At 37.8% G+C, this 16,127-nt stretch overlaps 1 long non-coding RNA gene across 1 annotated transcript; it reads right to left on the bottom strand.

Moving 5' to 3' along the window:
• On the bottom strand, nt 1–15,772 carry LOC126587585 (uncharacterized). The gene is made up of 12 exons (XR_007611125.1): nt 15,503–15,772; nt 14,922–14,985; nt 14,735–14,838; nt 14,272–14,314; nt 13,487–13,548; nt 12,168–12,264; nt 11,907–12,065; nt 11,787–11,825; nt 11,617–11,668; nt 801–2,182; nt 599–715; nt 1–508 (listed from the first exon to the last, which is right to left on the bottom strand). It is a non-coding gene; the product is annotated as an uncharacterized LOC126587585 (long non-coding RNA).
• Between the last annotated feature and the right edge of the window lie 355 nt (nt 15,773–16,127).

Genomic DNA, 16,127 nt, shown 5'->3' with positions numbered 1-16,127 from the left:
AAGGAAAGAAAGGGAAAATTTCCCAATCTTTAAATGGACAAGCAACCTTCTTTGCCACATGAAGATGGGACAAAACTTTCATTGTGTCAAAAAGTTTCACTTGCTTCTCTGCCATGTGAATATAAAAAAAAAAGAGTTCAAAGCTTGATGTCAAAACTTCCCAAAATTAATTGGGAAACTCATTCACAGGGCAACCTATGTGTTAACACCCAAAGACCTAGTATACAAATCAGTTTACACAAGTACAAACAAGCAGGACAAAATTATCATGAGCACGGTTATTTGTAAAGCCACTCGCCAGACATACAAATGGAAAAGTATAATTCTATTCCAATTAAACATAGAAGGCAGCACACAAATACAACAAATACTATGAGGGCGCCCTACAAATTTCAGAGTGCAATCCTCACCTTTGGAGCCATGAATCAACACTTGTTTTCAAAGAACTTGGTATTGTAAAACAGTATGTCCAACAACCAAATGGAAGAGAGGTCGTTGCCCCTGACGCCTGCACACAAAATTTATCTCAGTTTAGAGCTTCACTTCACTCCAAATACATAAACAAACCCAGAACATAAAGAAAATGAAAATGGGTAACCTGCTTGACACCCTCTGCCCTCTTCGTTTCGTGTCTTCGATCCACAAAAAAGAAAAACACACGTGGCAAGAAACAAAAGAATGATGTAGCAAAAAAAAAAAATGAAAGTTCCATAACCTGCACAAAAGGGGGAATCTGCAATTTAAGGGGGGCAAAAGGATAAATTGGTACAATTCAAAAAGAGATAGAACTCCAGTCTTACCCATCTTCGTTTGGAAATCAACGGCTGACAAACCCAAAAGGAATTTCAAAAACATGGCGAAATCAACGGGAGCCCAAATATTGCGGAACTACTTTCGGTTTCTGATGGAAGAGCACCGTGTGTTGGAACTAAAAAACAAAGGATTTGTAAAGCCATCTCGCAAGGCAAGAGAAAAGGGTGAATAAAGCTGCACCTCACGTGGAAAAGAAGAGAGGGTATTGAAATTGGGAGTCTACACTGCACCTCACGTGGGTGTTGAGCTTTGAAGCCTTAAAGGCATAAAAAAAAAGTAAAACCTGCTGGCAGGTTAAAAGAAAAAAAAAACTTGGGTCTTGGGTCAAATGAGTTCAAAATCCTATGATAAATAGGTATGAAAATTCAAAAGAAAATTATAAAAAAAAAAAGGGGAAGCTACTTGTTAAAGAATTCCATCAAAAGCCTTTTTGTGCTAAGACTTTGACGCCATGTGATATCCCATCTGGACTTAGAAAAATCAAAGTGTACAAGGGAAGAAATAAAAAGCTTGCTACATACAATTCCCTCAAATTAAAATGGGAAGGCTATCCACGAAACCAGAAAGAAAAAAAGAGTAGCTCTTCCATATTACTCATATGGGATTTATGAATATGGCATCTATCAAAGTTAAATTTATTCAAGAAGTCTGAGATGCACGGCACCAAGACAAAGTCAAATACCAAAGTAATAGTGGGTTCATCACAAATATTCCCATTAAATTTACAAGATACAAATGGCACGAAGCCATATAAAGTATTAAATGGCACAAAGCCGCGATGAGTCTCAAAATTTACGAACTACGCTGGTTTGATTCCGTTAAGGATACGTAGACAGTTTGATATCAAATTTCAGACGCAACCATGAAATCAAGACGAATCCCTGGTTTATATAAACTAAATTCACTCCTACTACTTTGATCAAGTAATTACAAATTCTACAAAGAATAAAAGAGAAGTCTTCAAGCACAAGTTCCTAGTTTTATAGGGGATGTTGCTCCATGTGAGATTGAAGTAAAACAACAATTTTGTATTCACGTGAGCTTTATATTTTTGGACTCTGTAAATAAAAATAGGGATGGACAACACAAAGTCATGTCAAGTTTCAAATGGAAGGAAGCAGTATCAAATGTCAGATGGCACAAAGCCGAAGAAAAAATCTCAAATGGCATGAAGCCGTATCAAATATCAAACGGCACGAAGCCGCAACAAGACTCAAATGGCATGAAGCCACATCCAGCTTCAATGGTTTAAAGTCCTCGCCCGCATAAGCTAAAACTGCACAAGGCATTAAACGCTACAACGGCTTAAAGTCCTCGTCCGCATGAGCTGAAACTGCACAAGGCATCAGTTGCTCCTTGCCTGCACGAGCTGAAATTGCACAAGGCATCAAACTCCAACAAAACACATAAAGAACTACGAGTGACTTGATCCCTCAATGAGGGTACGTAGGCAATCTAGGGCTCTACCTAGACACAGTCACAAAATCAAATAAACACCCAAATCCCTAAGTTATGATTTATTCATATTAGAATCAAAGGGTATTCCTTTCCCAAAAGAAGGGTTGTAATTAATAGGCGCGTAGCCTAGAATGGATCGAACTCGAATTAATAAAACACTCTTAAGAAAAATGAACGAGGGTGAAATTATGTCGAGTGAATTATTTGTTTACATATTGTGTACAATTTTTGCTCAACATAATTTTTGGCACGCCTATTGGGACCCATTTTCCCTTTCATCTCTAATTTTGAAGATAATTAATGTGCTATGTTTTTTGTTTTTGTAACAGGAAACATGGCGCCACAAGTTACTGTTTACTTCCACGAACTCCCTGTTGCTGAATCCAAACTTGGACATGGAAGGCATGCTGGTCGCCGAATCTCCTTCACCATCAATGAAGCACCAACTATCTGCAACATGGTGAAGGCTAAGATAGCAACAAAGACAAGCAAGGTGGCTGTCAAAGTCATCAAAGTTGGGCCGAAGAAATGTCTGTCCAAGAACGCCTTAAGGAATGCAAGGAAGAGAGCGGCACGAGCTCTTAGGAAGAAGATCGCTAGGGATCGTTTACTTGAAGACATTGAAATCATTCCAATGGAGTTTCTTGGAGTTGTTTCATCTAAGAACACCAAGGTGCCACGACGCAAGATCGTCAAAGTAACATCATCATCGCCTATCAAGGTTCCCGTCATCACTCAAATCGATCGGAACAATCCTGGTCACTTTACCTATAATGGAATCGGTCATGATGACCTTTATCAAGGAAGATGAAGAAATTCTGCCAATAGTATCCGGAAATGTTCAACAAAAGGCCAAGGCCTACGAACTTGTTGAGGAAGGTAACAACATTCAAATTGAGGGGCCTATCACACGTGCAAGGGCCCGAGCATTGGCAATCCACTCTCTCGAGAGTTCATCCCTTGAAGACATTCTTAGAGGAAACGAATATTTTTCCCAAGAAGAGATTCCTAGAGTAATGACTCAATTCCAAAAGTTGGAGATAAATGAAGACACCGAATCTGAGAACATGCAAGTTTTGATGACTGGGGCATCAAATACAGAAGAACAATTGCTCGAAATGCAACGGAAACTAGCAGAAAAAGAAGCAGAAATGGCGGTTTTGGTAGCTTATAAGGAAGCTGAAATTGCGACTTTAGCAGCTCAGTTAGCCGCTCAAGCTAGCATAAATAATGCTGAAGAAAGAGCAAGGAAAGAAACAGAAGGAGAACGTTCCGGTAGCCAACTTACGCATCAAGATATCAATGCAATTTTCGCTGAAAAGATTCGTGAATTTCAAATGTCTTTAATGACACCAATTCTCGGATACCGGAAGCCCTATCCAACTCACTATGACACAGTGCCATTTCCCTGAGGGTATAAAAAACCGAGCTTTGATAAATTTGATGGTTTAAGTGGTTCTCCTCAAGAACACTTAGCTCATTTTTACTCAGCTTGTGGGGAAACATCGCAGTCAGATCCCTTATTGGTTTGACAATTTGTTCAATCACTCAAATGGTCTGCTTTCATATGGTACACTCAGTTAGAGCCAGGATCTATTATAACATGGGATGATATGCAAAGAGTTTTTCTAGCTCAATTCGTCAGTTCAAAGAAAAAGGTCACGTTAATGGATTTAGCTCAAACAACACAAAGGCTCGGAGAAAGCGCGAGCGAATTCATCACAAGATGGAGAAGCCTTAACCTACAATGCATGGAAAAGATTTCTGAATTTTCAGCAGTGCAAATATGTTACAATAACCTCATCCCTGAGATTGCAACATTTGTAGGAATTGCGAAGCCTCGAACTTTCAATGAGTTGGTATCCAAAGCAAGTAATATGGAGAAGCAAATGTCCCAGAAAAATGTGATTGGAAAGATGATCCAAGACTTAGAAAAGAAGTCTAACACCAAGAAAGGAGATAACAAAAGAACGCCAAAGAAAGGAGATTCTATGGCGACATTTGTCAAAATAGACAAGAAAAGTGACAATGTAAAAAGAAAAGAAGTTAAATATAGTTTCGATGATGAAGATGTTGGAACTATCTTCGATGAACTCCTTGCAGCAAAGATGATCACGATTCTTGAACCAAAGCGTCCCGCTGAAGTAAATAAGACCGATGATCCAAAGTATTGTCAGTATCATCGACTCATCAGCCATACGATAGAGGATTGTTATATCCTTAAGGATATAATTCAAGAAAAAAATCAACAAGCATGAGATCGAGGTGGATTCATCCTCGAAACATCAGACGGCAACGTCCAATATGATTGAAGGAAAATCAACACCCTCCGCTCCATTACCAGAAGGGGCAATCCCCGTAGGATTCCATGTCGATAATGAAACCACAGTTGTCTATGCTTATCTTGGCATGCCTTGTTCCGGAAATCCAAAAATTCCAACACTGTACAAGCTCATGACAGCACCATTGATGTTTGGGAAGATTCTTCGGAGTCATCACTCGAGTTCAAGGACGACTGGCAAACCGTCAGTGAAAAGAAGGTGAAAAAGATTGTTAAACGTCTTTCTTCCACAAAGCGATCAAAAGGAAAATTATGGAGTGAACCTCCCTCAAAAGATGGAAAGAAAAGGAAGAAAGGTACTCAGAAAAGGCCTAAAGTCTTTCAAGATGATGAGTACAAGCAGTCTTTCAGAGCACCAATAACCTTTGGAGACTACCTCCCTCCAAAACTTTTTAAGAGTAAGGGAGGCGAGTAAGAAATTGGAAATTGTCGCACGCCTCATGTGAAATCCACAACGATGATGAGGTAGATGAAATAACTCTACACTCTGGCCAAAGGATCCCGTCTGCGGACAAAAAAGAAGGAAAATAAGTAGATGATTCAGTCAAACATTCCGATAAACCAAGTGCAAGACAAGTTCCAGTCATTACAGAGCCTGCAGTAGAAATTTCAGTCTCAACCACAAAAGCAAGTACCTCTAAGAGACATGCAAAAGATGTGCTACAGTCCCAGGATGGCAAATATGACATCATCGACCATCTTAAGCGTATTCCATCTCTTCTCAGTGTGTACGATGCTCTAAAAATGTCAAAAGACCTTAGAGAAGCACTTATTACGGCTTTGACAAATCCTGAAGTATTTGAAACAAACTTCAAATTCGCAGAAGTGGATACAACGTCGCCAAAGTATTGCACTTGCTGCCTCGCAAGTATCATATTTGATGAAAATGACCTTATACTTGGAGACGAGTATCATAATCGACCTTTGTACGTCAGTAGACTAGTGGGAGATACATCGATAAATCGAATCTTGCTTGATTGTGGATCAGCAGTAAACCTGCTTCCTCTTCGAACACTTCGAGCTTTGGGGATTAACATTCGTCAACTAACACCATCAATGCTAACTATTCAAGGCTTCAATCAAGTCGGACAAAAAGCAATGGGAACGATAGCCTTACAAATGGAGATAAGAGAGTTGTACTTCGACGCCCTTTTCCATGTAATCGATGCTAACACATCTTACAATGTTTTATTAGGGCGTCCGTGGCTTCATACATATGGTGTTGTTCCTTCTACACTCCATCAGTGCTTCAAGTTTTTCATAAAGGGCGAGGTCAAGACAGTTCTAGCGGACACCGACCCATTTATGGGTGAAGAAGTGAATTATGCAGATGCAAAATTTTACAAACAGTCAAAGGTCACTTTTTCACAACCAGTAAAAATGAAGTAGTATAGAAGGAATCACAATCATCAGCTGTGGAAAAGGCAAAGCCGTCAAGGCTAGTCAAAATTGCGAGTTCTAAAACTCCAAAATCCAAAAAAGTAGTTCTCAATCGCCCGTTAAAAGATCGAAGAGAACCTGAAAAGAAAGCAATGGAACAAATCCAAAATGCATTTGAAGCACTCGTAACCAGCTACACGAAGCCTCTGCGTAGAATTAACCAATCAATTCCTGGAGGCAATTTGATAGTCTCAACAAATTTACAAAGGAATAATGGTCGACATGGTCGCATTGTTTCGTTCAAAAGAAATGATTCCTCGTCAAAAGTGAAAGATAAAAGCGAAGAGGCACAAAGCTAAAATGAGTACTATCAATGTCACGGTGCACCAAGGAAATGGAATGCTTAAAGCATTTGTCTCGGAAACCAAGAATCATGAGTTTGAATGCTTTACTAATCTAGAGAAAGCAATGTTGACTGAAGAAGAATCCAACAGCAAGCCACCTCGAGTGTCGGTCTTCCAACGACTTGGTAAAATCACCAACTCTCAGCCTAAGAAATCTCATAAAAGCAAAAAGTGGAGAGTCAAAAGCCAAAAGGTGAAGATAAACCAAGACAAAAATAATGATGCATAAGAAGAGGAACGAGATGTTGTTCAAGTTAGTATGATCGGTAGCAAAGAAAGAAACAAGGAATCTGATAACGAGCCAATTGAGCCTGTTAGACAGTTCCCCACCTGTTTTCTTGTCAAAAAGAAAAATGGGCAAAGTCGTATTTGCGCAAGCTTCAGAACCCACAACAATGCACCGCCACTTCTAAGTGAAGCTTATGAAATGGATGAGGAATCAAGCACAGAAGAAGAGGTTCATAATGTTGCTCAGGAAAACTACGTCACCATTAAAGATGAAAAAGATGAGAATGGTGATAACTCAACCCAGTTTATTGACAACGCTCAACCGGCACCACCTCAAATAGAGAATGGGGGGCAAGCCATTGTGGATGAACTTCGAGAAATCAATCTCGGAACAGATGACGAGCCAAAGCCTATATTTGTAAGTGCCCTACTAATACCGGAAGAATTAGAAGATTACAAATGTCTTCTCCAATATTACCGAGATGTGTTTGCATGGGGCTATCAAGATATGCCTGGTCTAGACACTAAGGTGGCAGTTCATAGATTGGCTGTATTAAAAGAAAGGCGTTATGTTAAACAGGCACTACGACGTTTTCGACCTGAGCTTGAAGTACAAATTAAGGCTGAAATTGACAAACTGATAGACGTTGGGTTTATCAGAGAAGTTCAGTACCCTACATGGCTCGCCAGTATCGTACCGGTAAAGAAGAAAAATGGACAAATTCGTGTCTGCATAAATTTCAGAGATCTTAATGACGCATGTCCAAAAGACGAGTTCCCGCTTCCAATAACTGAATTATTGGTAGACGCCACAACCGGTTTTGAGGCTCTATCTTTCATGGATGGATTCTCAGGGTACAATCAAATTAAAATGGCACCTGAAGATGAAGAACTTACAACATTCCATACTCCGAAAGGAATCTACTGCTACACTGTAATGCCGTTTGGACTAAAAAAATGCAGGAGCCACATACCAAAGAGCCATGACAGTCATTTTCAGTGATATGTTACATAGCACCATCGAATGTTATGTGGACGATCTTGTCATCAAAACAAGAAAAAGGGAACATCATTTGAACGACTTAAAGAAAGTCTTTGACAGATTCCGAAAACATCAATTAAAGATGAATCCTTTAAAATGCGCATTTGGAGTGACATCTGGAAAATTTCTTGGCTTTGTGGTAAGGTACCGAGGAATTGAAGTCGACCCTTCAAAAATCAAGGCAATCATGGAAATACCTCCTCCTCGAAACCTGCGAGAGCTACGAGGACTACAAGGAAGATTGGTGTACATCAGGAGATTCATCTCAAACTTATCTGGGAGATGTCAACCATTCACAAGGCTGATGAAAAAGGATGTGCCTTTCATATGGGATAATGCATGTCAAAACACTATCAGTAGCATTAAAGAATATCTTTTGAAACCCCCGGTGTTGATGGCTCCAATTAAAAGGAAACCTTTAATTTTGTATATCACAGCACTTGAACGCTCACTAGGGGCAATGCTTGCACAAAACAATGAAGAAGGAAAACAAAATGCGCTCTACTATTTAAGTCGAACAGTTGTAGGGGCAGAGCAAAATTACACCCCTATTGAGAAGGTTTGCTTAGCCTTAGTTTTCGCTGTGCAAAAACTACGACATTACTTACTGTCACACAGCATTACTTTGATATCTAAAATGGACCCGTTCAGATACTTGATGTCAAAACCAATGCCATCCGGTCGTCTTGCAAAATGGTCTTTGCTACTATCGGAATTTGAAATCAAGTATGTCTCTCAAAAAGCTATAAAGGGACAAGCACTAGCTGATTTCTTAGCAGCTCATCCTGTTTCCGACAACATGGAGTTACCAAGCGATTTTCCGGATGAAGAAGTATTCTTGACATAGGTTTCTCAATGGCAACTTTACTTTGACGGAGCGGCAAGGAAAAAAGGCACGTGGGTAGGTATTGTGTTCATCACACCATGTGGAGGTCTAATCCCATATTCATTTTCGCTCATGGAGTTATGTTCAAACAATGTGGCAGAATACGAGGCACTCATCATTGGACTTGAAATTGCACTCGAACTACATTTTGATTGCCTTCAAGCTTATGGTGATTCACAACTAATCATCAAGCAAATGAATGGTCAATATGCTGTGAAAAATGAAAATCTAACCTTGTATCATGAAAGAGCAAAACACTTGGTGTCACAATTCCAAGAAATCAACATTGTTCACATTCCAAGGTCTGAAAATAACAAAGCCGATGCATTGGCAAAGCTAGCGGCATCTTTAACTCTCCCTGAGGAACGAGAAGTTAAAATTACAGTGGGAGAACGACATTTACTTCCTTCAACACTAGAGCGGATTGAAGAAACCATGAAGTCAACGCGGTTACAGTCCTAGAAGTAGATGAATGTTCTGATTGGCGGCAATCTTTGATTGACTATCTTCAATATGGAAAACTACCAACTGATCCCAGAGGAAGAGTTGATGTACGAAGAAGGGCCAACCGATTTGTGTATCTGAATGACACACTATACAAAAGGTCTTTTGACGGAATATTGCTAAGGTGTTTATCAAAAGAAGAAGCAGCCTATGCTCTCTCCGAAACTCATGCCGGTATTTGCGGAGCCCATCAATTTGGACCTAAGCTTGCAGCTCAATTGAAAATGCTTGGGTATTACTGGCCTACAATGGTTCAAGACGCGATGAAACATGTGAAATCATGTCGGGCATGTCAAATACATGGAGACTTCAAGCACCAAAATCCATTGCCCCTCCATCCGACCATTTTGTCTTGGCCATTCAATGCATGGGGTTTAGATGTGATAGGCATGATAACCCCAAAATTGTCCCTCCAACATCAATACATCCTAGCAGGCACGGACTATTTCTCAAAGTGGGCTAAGGCAATACCGTTAAAAGAAGTGAAAGCGGAAGATGTTGCAAAATTCATAAAGAAAAACAGAATCTATTGCTACGGAGTCCCGTCCAAAATAATCTCAGACAACGCTCTTTACTTCAAGTGTAGGGCCATGGATAATCTTTGCAAAAAGTACAACATTCAACAAGCCTTCTCCGCAAGTTATAACCCAACTGCCAATGGTCAAGCAGAAGCTTTCAACAAAGTGTTGTGCAACATCCTGAAAAAGATGGTGGCAAAGAATAAAAGAGACTGGCATGAATGCCTTCCCGAAGCATTATAGGCCTATAGGACCATCGTCCGTACATCCACCCGATGTACTCCATATAGTCTGGTGTATGGATCAGAAGCTGTGCTACCTTTGGAAATTCAACTACCTTCCTTAAGAGTAGCCACACAACTGACAAATCCCGAAGAAAATGTAAAAATCAGGCTAGCGGAACTTGAGGCACTTGATGAAAAACGACTTGCAGTGCAACAAAGACTTGAAGTCTATCAAGCTCAAGTGGCAGGTGCATTTAACAAAAAGGTTAAGTTTAAATCGTTCTCTGTTGGAGATTTAGTCTTAACTGTCCGAAGACCCGGCGTCATCACCAGAAAGATGCAAGGAAAATTTGAAGCCAAATGGGAAGGACCTTATGTTGTCACCAAAGTCTTCACCAAAGGTGCCTACGAACTCTCTAATGCCAATGGGAAATGCATATACCCATGCATTAATGGAAAGCTCATGAAGAAGTTCTACGCATAAACAATGTGAAACGAACTCCGAGAGGGAAACAAGTGCAGAGGAAGCAAGTCAAGATAAAATCCTTTCCTCTGAACTACGTATGACTTGATCCCTCAAAAAGGGTACGTAGGCAGCCTAGCATTAAAGCTAGGTGCAGTCATAAAAAAACATGAAAAATATAAAAACAAAAATAATTCCCAAAATTAAGGGATGAACTACGTTCGGCTTGATCCTTTTACAAGGTACGTAGGTAGTCTAGTTTTATCACTAGATACAGCCGTAAAAACCATTTTTCCCGAAATCAAGGGATGAACTACGTTTGACTTGATCCCTTCACAGGGTACGTAGGCAATCTGATCCCCAAAATTAGATGCAACCATAACTCATCAAAAATTATATATTTTTCCTTTAATGGAATTAGCATTTGTTTGAATTGACATATGCTAGTATTTGTTTGAACTCTTCGTATACGAGAGTTTAAAGCATGGGTGGTTTTCACTTACGTAAAAAAAATCAAGGCAAAAGTCCCAAAAAAAAAAAAGAGAGTCTAATGCTTTGAAAACAATAATTGTCATACATACTTGACTACCAAGAAGCTAGGCCCAAAGGTCAAAACTATATCGGCTCACGGGTGCTGCACAGCAGCTGTACCCGATTGGAAGGTTAAGGCAACAGCTATGTTTGAAAAATGGTGCAGATATCTACACGGAAACATGCCGTGTAGACAAAAAGCTAAAAACAACAGCTATGTTTGAATAGTGGTACTGCTACCTACAAGAAAACTTGCCTTGCAGACTAAAAATCAAAAGCAACGGCCATGTTTGGAAAATGGTGCATCTATATTTGTAGAAACATGCTGCGGATAAAAAAAACCTTTTAATATAAAGGAAAAGATGCCTTCACAACAAGACTACCATCTAAAGCATTTAGATATATACTAGAACGGTTGCCCGCGCGTTGCCGCGGGAATGTCAAATAGATTATAAAAAACATATGACATGATACATCAACAAACTTTCTAGGTGACACCGAATAAATGTTGCTATTACAAATGCAATAGTGTAATATTATGGAATGGAATATGATGTAAAAAAGGAGTTACCGCTAACCCATTGTCGGTCTTACATAAACAAAGATGCTTAAAAGTAGGTAAGTAAACATTTTAATGAAGAGGAAATGCAGAAGTAGAACCAACCAATCCACTACTGCTTACAGTCCCATATCTAACAATATATACACACACACACATATATATATATATATATATATATATATATATATGCATAGAAACATGAAAATTTCAGAAAATGAAACATAAAAGGATTGAAAATTCTGGAAAAAGAAAAAGGACTTACGGTGATGGACGGCGGAGAACAGAGATGGATACTGTAGGCAAAGTTTTGGTAGCTGGGTGAAAACAAAAGCAACCACTAATACAATCAAGTAAAATAAATGCAAACAAAGAATATGTAGAACTATATAAATAAGAAATTCAAAACATTATAGCAGAAAATCAATTACATACAACTTTTCTTTAAGCAATCTTTAATTGCAGAAATGGAATCTGAAAAAAGAAACCCATTAATCAGTTCAAATCCATCAAACTTTTCATCTGGGAAAATCATTGACTCGAACTTGACCATACCTGAGCATGTATCTTCTTACAAATCCAAAAACAAAGAAAAAGTAGCTGCTGCCCAGAACCCACATAGAACCAACGACTCCAACCATGTTTCCGTACAGGGACTTGCTCAGCAAACTCTTAGCAACGGAATCGAATTGGGTTTTGAGCACATGGAATTTCCTGGTAACCATCATTCCAATCAACCCCTTTGCTTTTTCACAATCCTAAGGAAAGTTTAATGAGGAGAGAAGATCTGGAAATTTTTCTCGGTCAGAAACATACCTCTTGTAGAAGTGATGAGAAGGAATGAAAAATCAGAACACCACTTGTTAAAAAATGCAAAAATGAAAAGAAAAAAAAAATCAGTCTTCAAAAATCTCTGCAAAATAGTGAACTTGTGTTATCATCATATTATCCTCACCATTACCATTATATCCTGCAATTCCTTGTTCTCCGATTTCAAATCACTCTAATTCTCATCCCAGTTAACTGGTTTCGAATCGCCACTAACTTCTATAATTCCGAAATCACAAAATTCTAGTAAGGGTATGCCGAAACACAAAATCAAAATTCAATTTCATTGTGCAAAGAGCAACTTAAAGATTGAGACTTTTATTTACTTCTACAATTCTACACACTTCCTCATTGGTCACTGCTTCGAAGAATATAGCTGAGCTCACATTATTATCCAACTACAGTTATCCATATCATAAACCGGGGGAAAAACAATATTTAGAAGAAAACACAGTGAATCAGAATATAAAACCCAAGCCTTTTTCATTTAAACTTTTTTTTAATCGAAACAGAGTTGATTTGCTAGAGAGAAAGTGAGGTTCATTTGGCAAGAAACTCACTAAAGCATGTAATAATCGAATGGATAATTATCATCAAACATGTTTTTATTTGTCTTTGCAATGCGTTGTCATTATTTACATCAAACATTGATACAACACCGAAATATTATAGTTTCAGCCCATTGTTAGAACACAACTTTCACAGAACAATATGACACCAAAATACAATATTGATTAACAAAGGTTAAATCACCGGTGAAAGTTTAAAAAAACATAGTTAAAAAAATTGCATAATTACCAGTACTTGGAAGAATATAAGTTAGCTTATACACCAAAGTTATATGTATCATAAAACACAACACCAACAATAATTAGAATAAAACACACTTATTCCAAACAGAAGACATTGTTTGACAATCACCAGACAATGTTGTTTGACAACGAAAGCAAACGAAATGCCTGACCATTGAAAAAAATTGTCATTGTCAATGTTCTTGATCTTTAATTAAAAAAATACAAATTTTAACAAAGGTAATTGAATCACACACTTCAATTTAGTATTACATCATGGATTAAAAGTAAATATATGATTGAATTCATAATTAAGCTTTAATTAATAACAAAAGCTTTTAAATCTTTGTAAAAGCTTTAAACGATATTAAACACTGTGCTCTTTAAACGCTTTTTTTCAATGGACTATTTCATTATCTAAATCTTACACCCAAGCAGTTTAAATTAGTTCAACAAAAAGAAAGCCAACTCTTCGTTTCAAATTTTCAATCAACTATTTTGCTACCTAAATCTTACCCTGAAGGACTTTAAAGGTTGAAAAGATGCGTAAGCTGTGATGATCCCAGCATAAAGACACCCTGCAAAGGAAACAGATGAACAAAGGAAAAAAACCAAACGATGAGTAATAAAACTCACAGACCAAATTTCTTAAACACATCACAAATCACCAAGTAAGTCCCAAAAAAATTCTCTCACACGCTTCTATCTTGCCTCTGTTTTCTCACCCCAAGTTGTAAATCATTTTTGCACCCTTGCTAACTCAATTTTATCTCACCTTAAAACTTTATATCTACGCTGCAACCCGACGGTCTTAACATTGTATTTAAAAGAAGGAATTCCTTACATAAGTACGGTGCAGAAATTTGAAAGGTAGAACACAATCCAATTGAAAATTTGTGTAATAAAAATCGAAACCGAAAAAACTCATCATGTCTCTCATCAACCCAAATCCCCAAAGCCAATTCATGGTCCGAAGAACTATAGGGCTTATTACATTATTGAGAAAATGGACTTCCACTTAGTTCATTGTGTGCTCACCCCCCTTTGCGGTATCAAATATCATCGCACAGATGACAGGTTTCTTTCAAAACCCCATTCACCCCTTTCTGAAAGCACAAACCTATAACATAAATTGACAAAGCATTTTACCCAATCCAATTGAATTCCTGATTACAACACATAACATAAACTGATAAACCATTTTATCCAAATAACCATTTAGTTTTTAACATTTAAAACCGAACAGAACGAAAGGTATATATTTGGAAAAAAAATAGAGTGCTTGGGCATTTAAATCTCACCCTTAACACTTTTAAAATGCAGTGGTCCAGATGCAAAGAAAAACTGCAAAACAGAAATCCAGGCACAAAAAGTTTCACAATCTTTATAATAATTAATCAAGAAGCCAAATGAGAAATCAAATGAGTGTGCACAAATCTAATTCTACATGGTAATCCCACTTGCTTCATTGTCAACAGTACATGCATTAGAGGTCTTTGCTATTTACTGATTTAGCATATGTGGTCTATATGCAGTCACATTCATATGAAGCAAACTGAGGGAAAGTGAGAGTGAGAGATTATAAAACACAATACAGCAAGCAAACCTTGGTGGAGCTTTAATCTGATTGGTTAAGATAGTCGATTGTAATCCATAGTTGGTAATAAAAACATATTCTCATGTTACTTAAGCGACAAAAAGCACGAACTCATTAAATCATAACAAAAAGCACTAATATACACAAAAGTGGGAAAAAAATTATACCTTTTTATTGAACAGAAAGGTTCATTTCCCTGTATCGAGCTTGTAGAAAAGTTGGAACTGCATGAGTACATGCTACAGGGCAGAATACGTATAGAGTGCTGGAACTACACTAATATACACAAATGTGAATATATTGAGTGAACTTAATTAAAAATTTAGAATTTAACTAATACATAAAATCACAAACCTCAACCATGAAAGTTCCACAATCTCCTTTTCTTTCCCAATCTTACTCAGATACCCAAAACAATCTGATACTAAAATTAGTTAAAAAATATATTCAACTAATTGAAATATTATACAATAGTGAAGTTCACAGACTAATTGGAACACATCTTTGCAAGTCATTAAGATTATGGAAACCTAATTGTTGATACGTTATTAAAAAATATGCATAGAGTGCTGGAACACACAAAAGTAATCACTTGCAAAAAAATACTCAAATTTTATCAAAATCTTGCTTCAAATACAAAGGATCCATACAATATGGACCACACTCAACCAACCTCCAATCAAACAGAATTCATGTTTCCCTTCTCATATGGCAAACACCCATACATGAAACCTGGTTCTTTTCCTAGATGACTAAACCATAGAAAAACAATCCACACGGAACAGAATCGAAATCTCATACCCATAAACTGACTGACAACAACAAAAGCCCAAAATTTTGAAAACACATCTCTCAATAAGAAACCCACTGGTAAAATCTAAAATCAGACAAAATTAAAACCAAACACCTGCAGTAAAAAAACAAAAAAAACTCACCAGGAGAAATTACATTCACCAAGCTGAAGATCCGTATAACCCAACCCACCAAGCTAAATAACCTTCACCGGCCGATGAATTTTTCCTTTGAAAAATGGCTCCACACCTGTAAACACAAAGATTAACAAAAGATAAGGCACCAAGGGTTAAAAAATGGCAGAAAACAATAGCGAAGAACGGCAGATATCCAGAAAAGGTAGAAAGCGAAGAGTGGGAGAAACCAAGAAAACGAAGAAAGAAAAACGAACAGAGAAAAATGAAAAAGTGAGGCAAAGAAACTAAAGAAAAGTAGAAAGACATTCTGCCGATGATCAACACGTGTCCAATGTGGACAAAACTGGCATTTTCCCACTCTAAAAACCACAGAGAAGAACAACAGAAGACAATTACAGGGGCAAATTCGTCCACCCACTGGTCATCCACCCACTGGTCATCCACAGTACCACGTGGTTGGGTTTTAGTATATATATATATATATATATATATATATATATATATATAGAGGTAAGGGTACAGGATTACCAACTAAAGCATTTATCTATATATATATATATATATGTATATGTATATAGAGGTAAAGGTACGGCATGCTAAAGCTGAACTCAGCACGTGAACTGAGCAAAGG

This window comes from Malus sylvestris, chromosome 2 (assembly GCF_916048215.2).
Source record: "Malus sylvestris chromosome 2, drMalSylv7.2, whole genome shotgun sequence".
Taxonomy (NCBI): domain Eukaryota; kingdom Viridiplantae; phylum Streptophyta; class Magnoliopsida; order Rosales; family Rosaceae; genus Malus; species Malus sylvestris.
The sequence above is the reverse complement of the archived record's forward strand: the minus strand, read 5'-3'. Positions and strand labels throughout refer to the sequence as shown.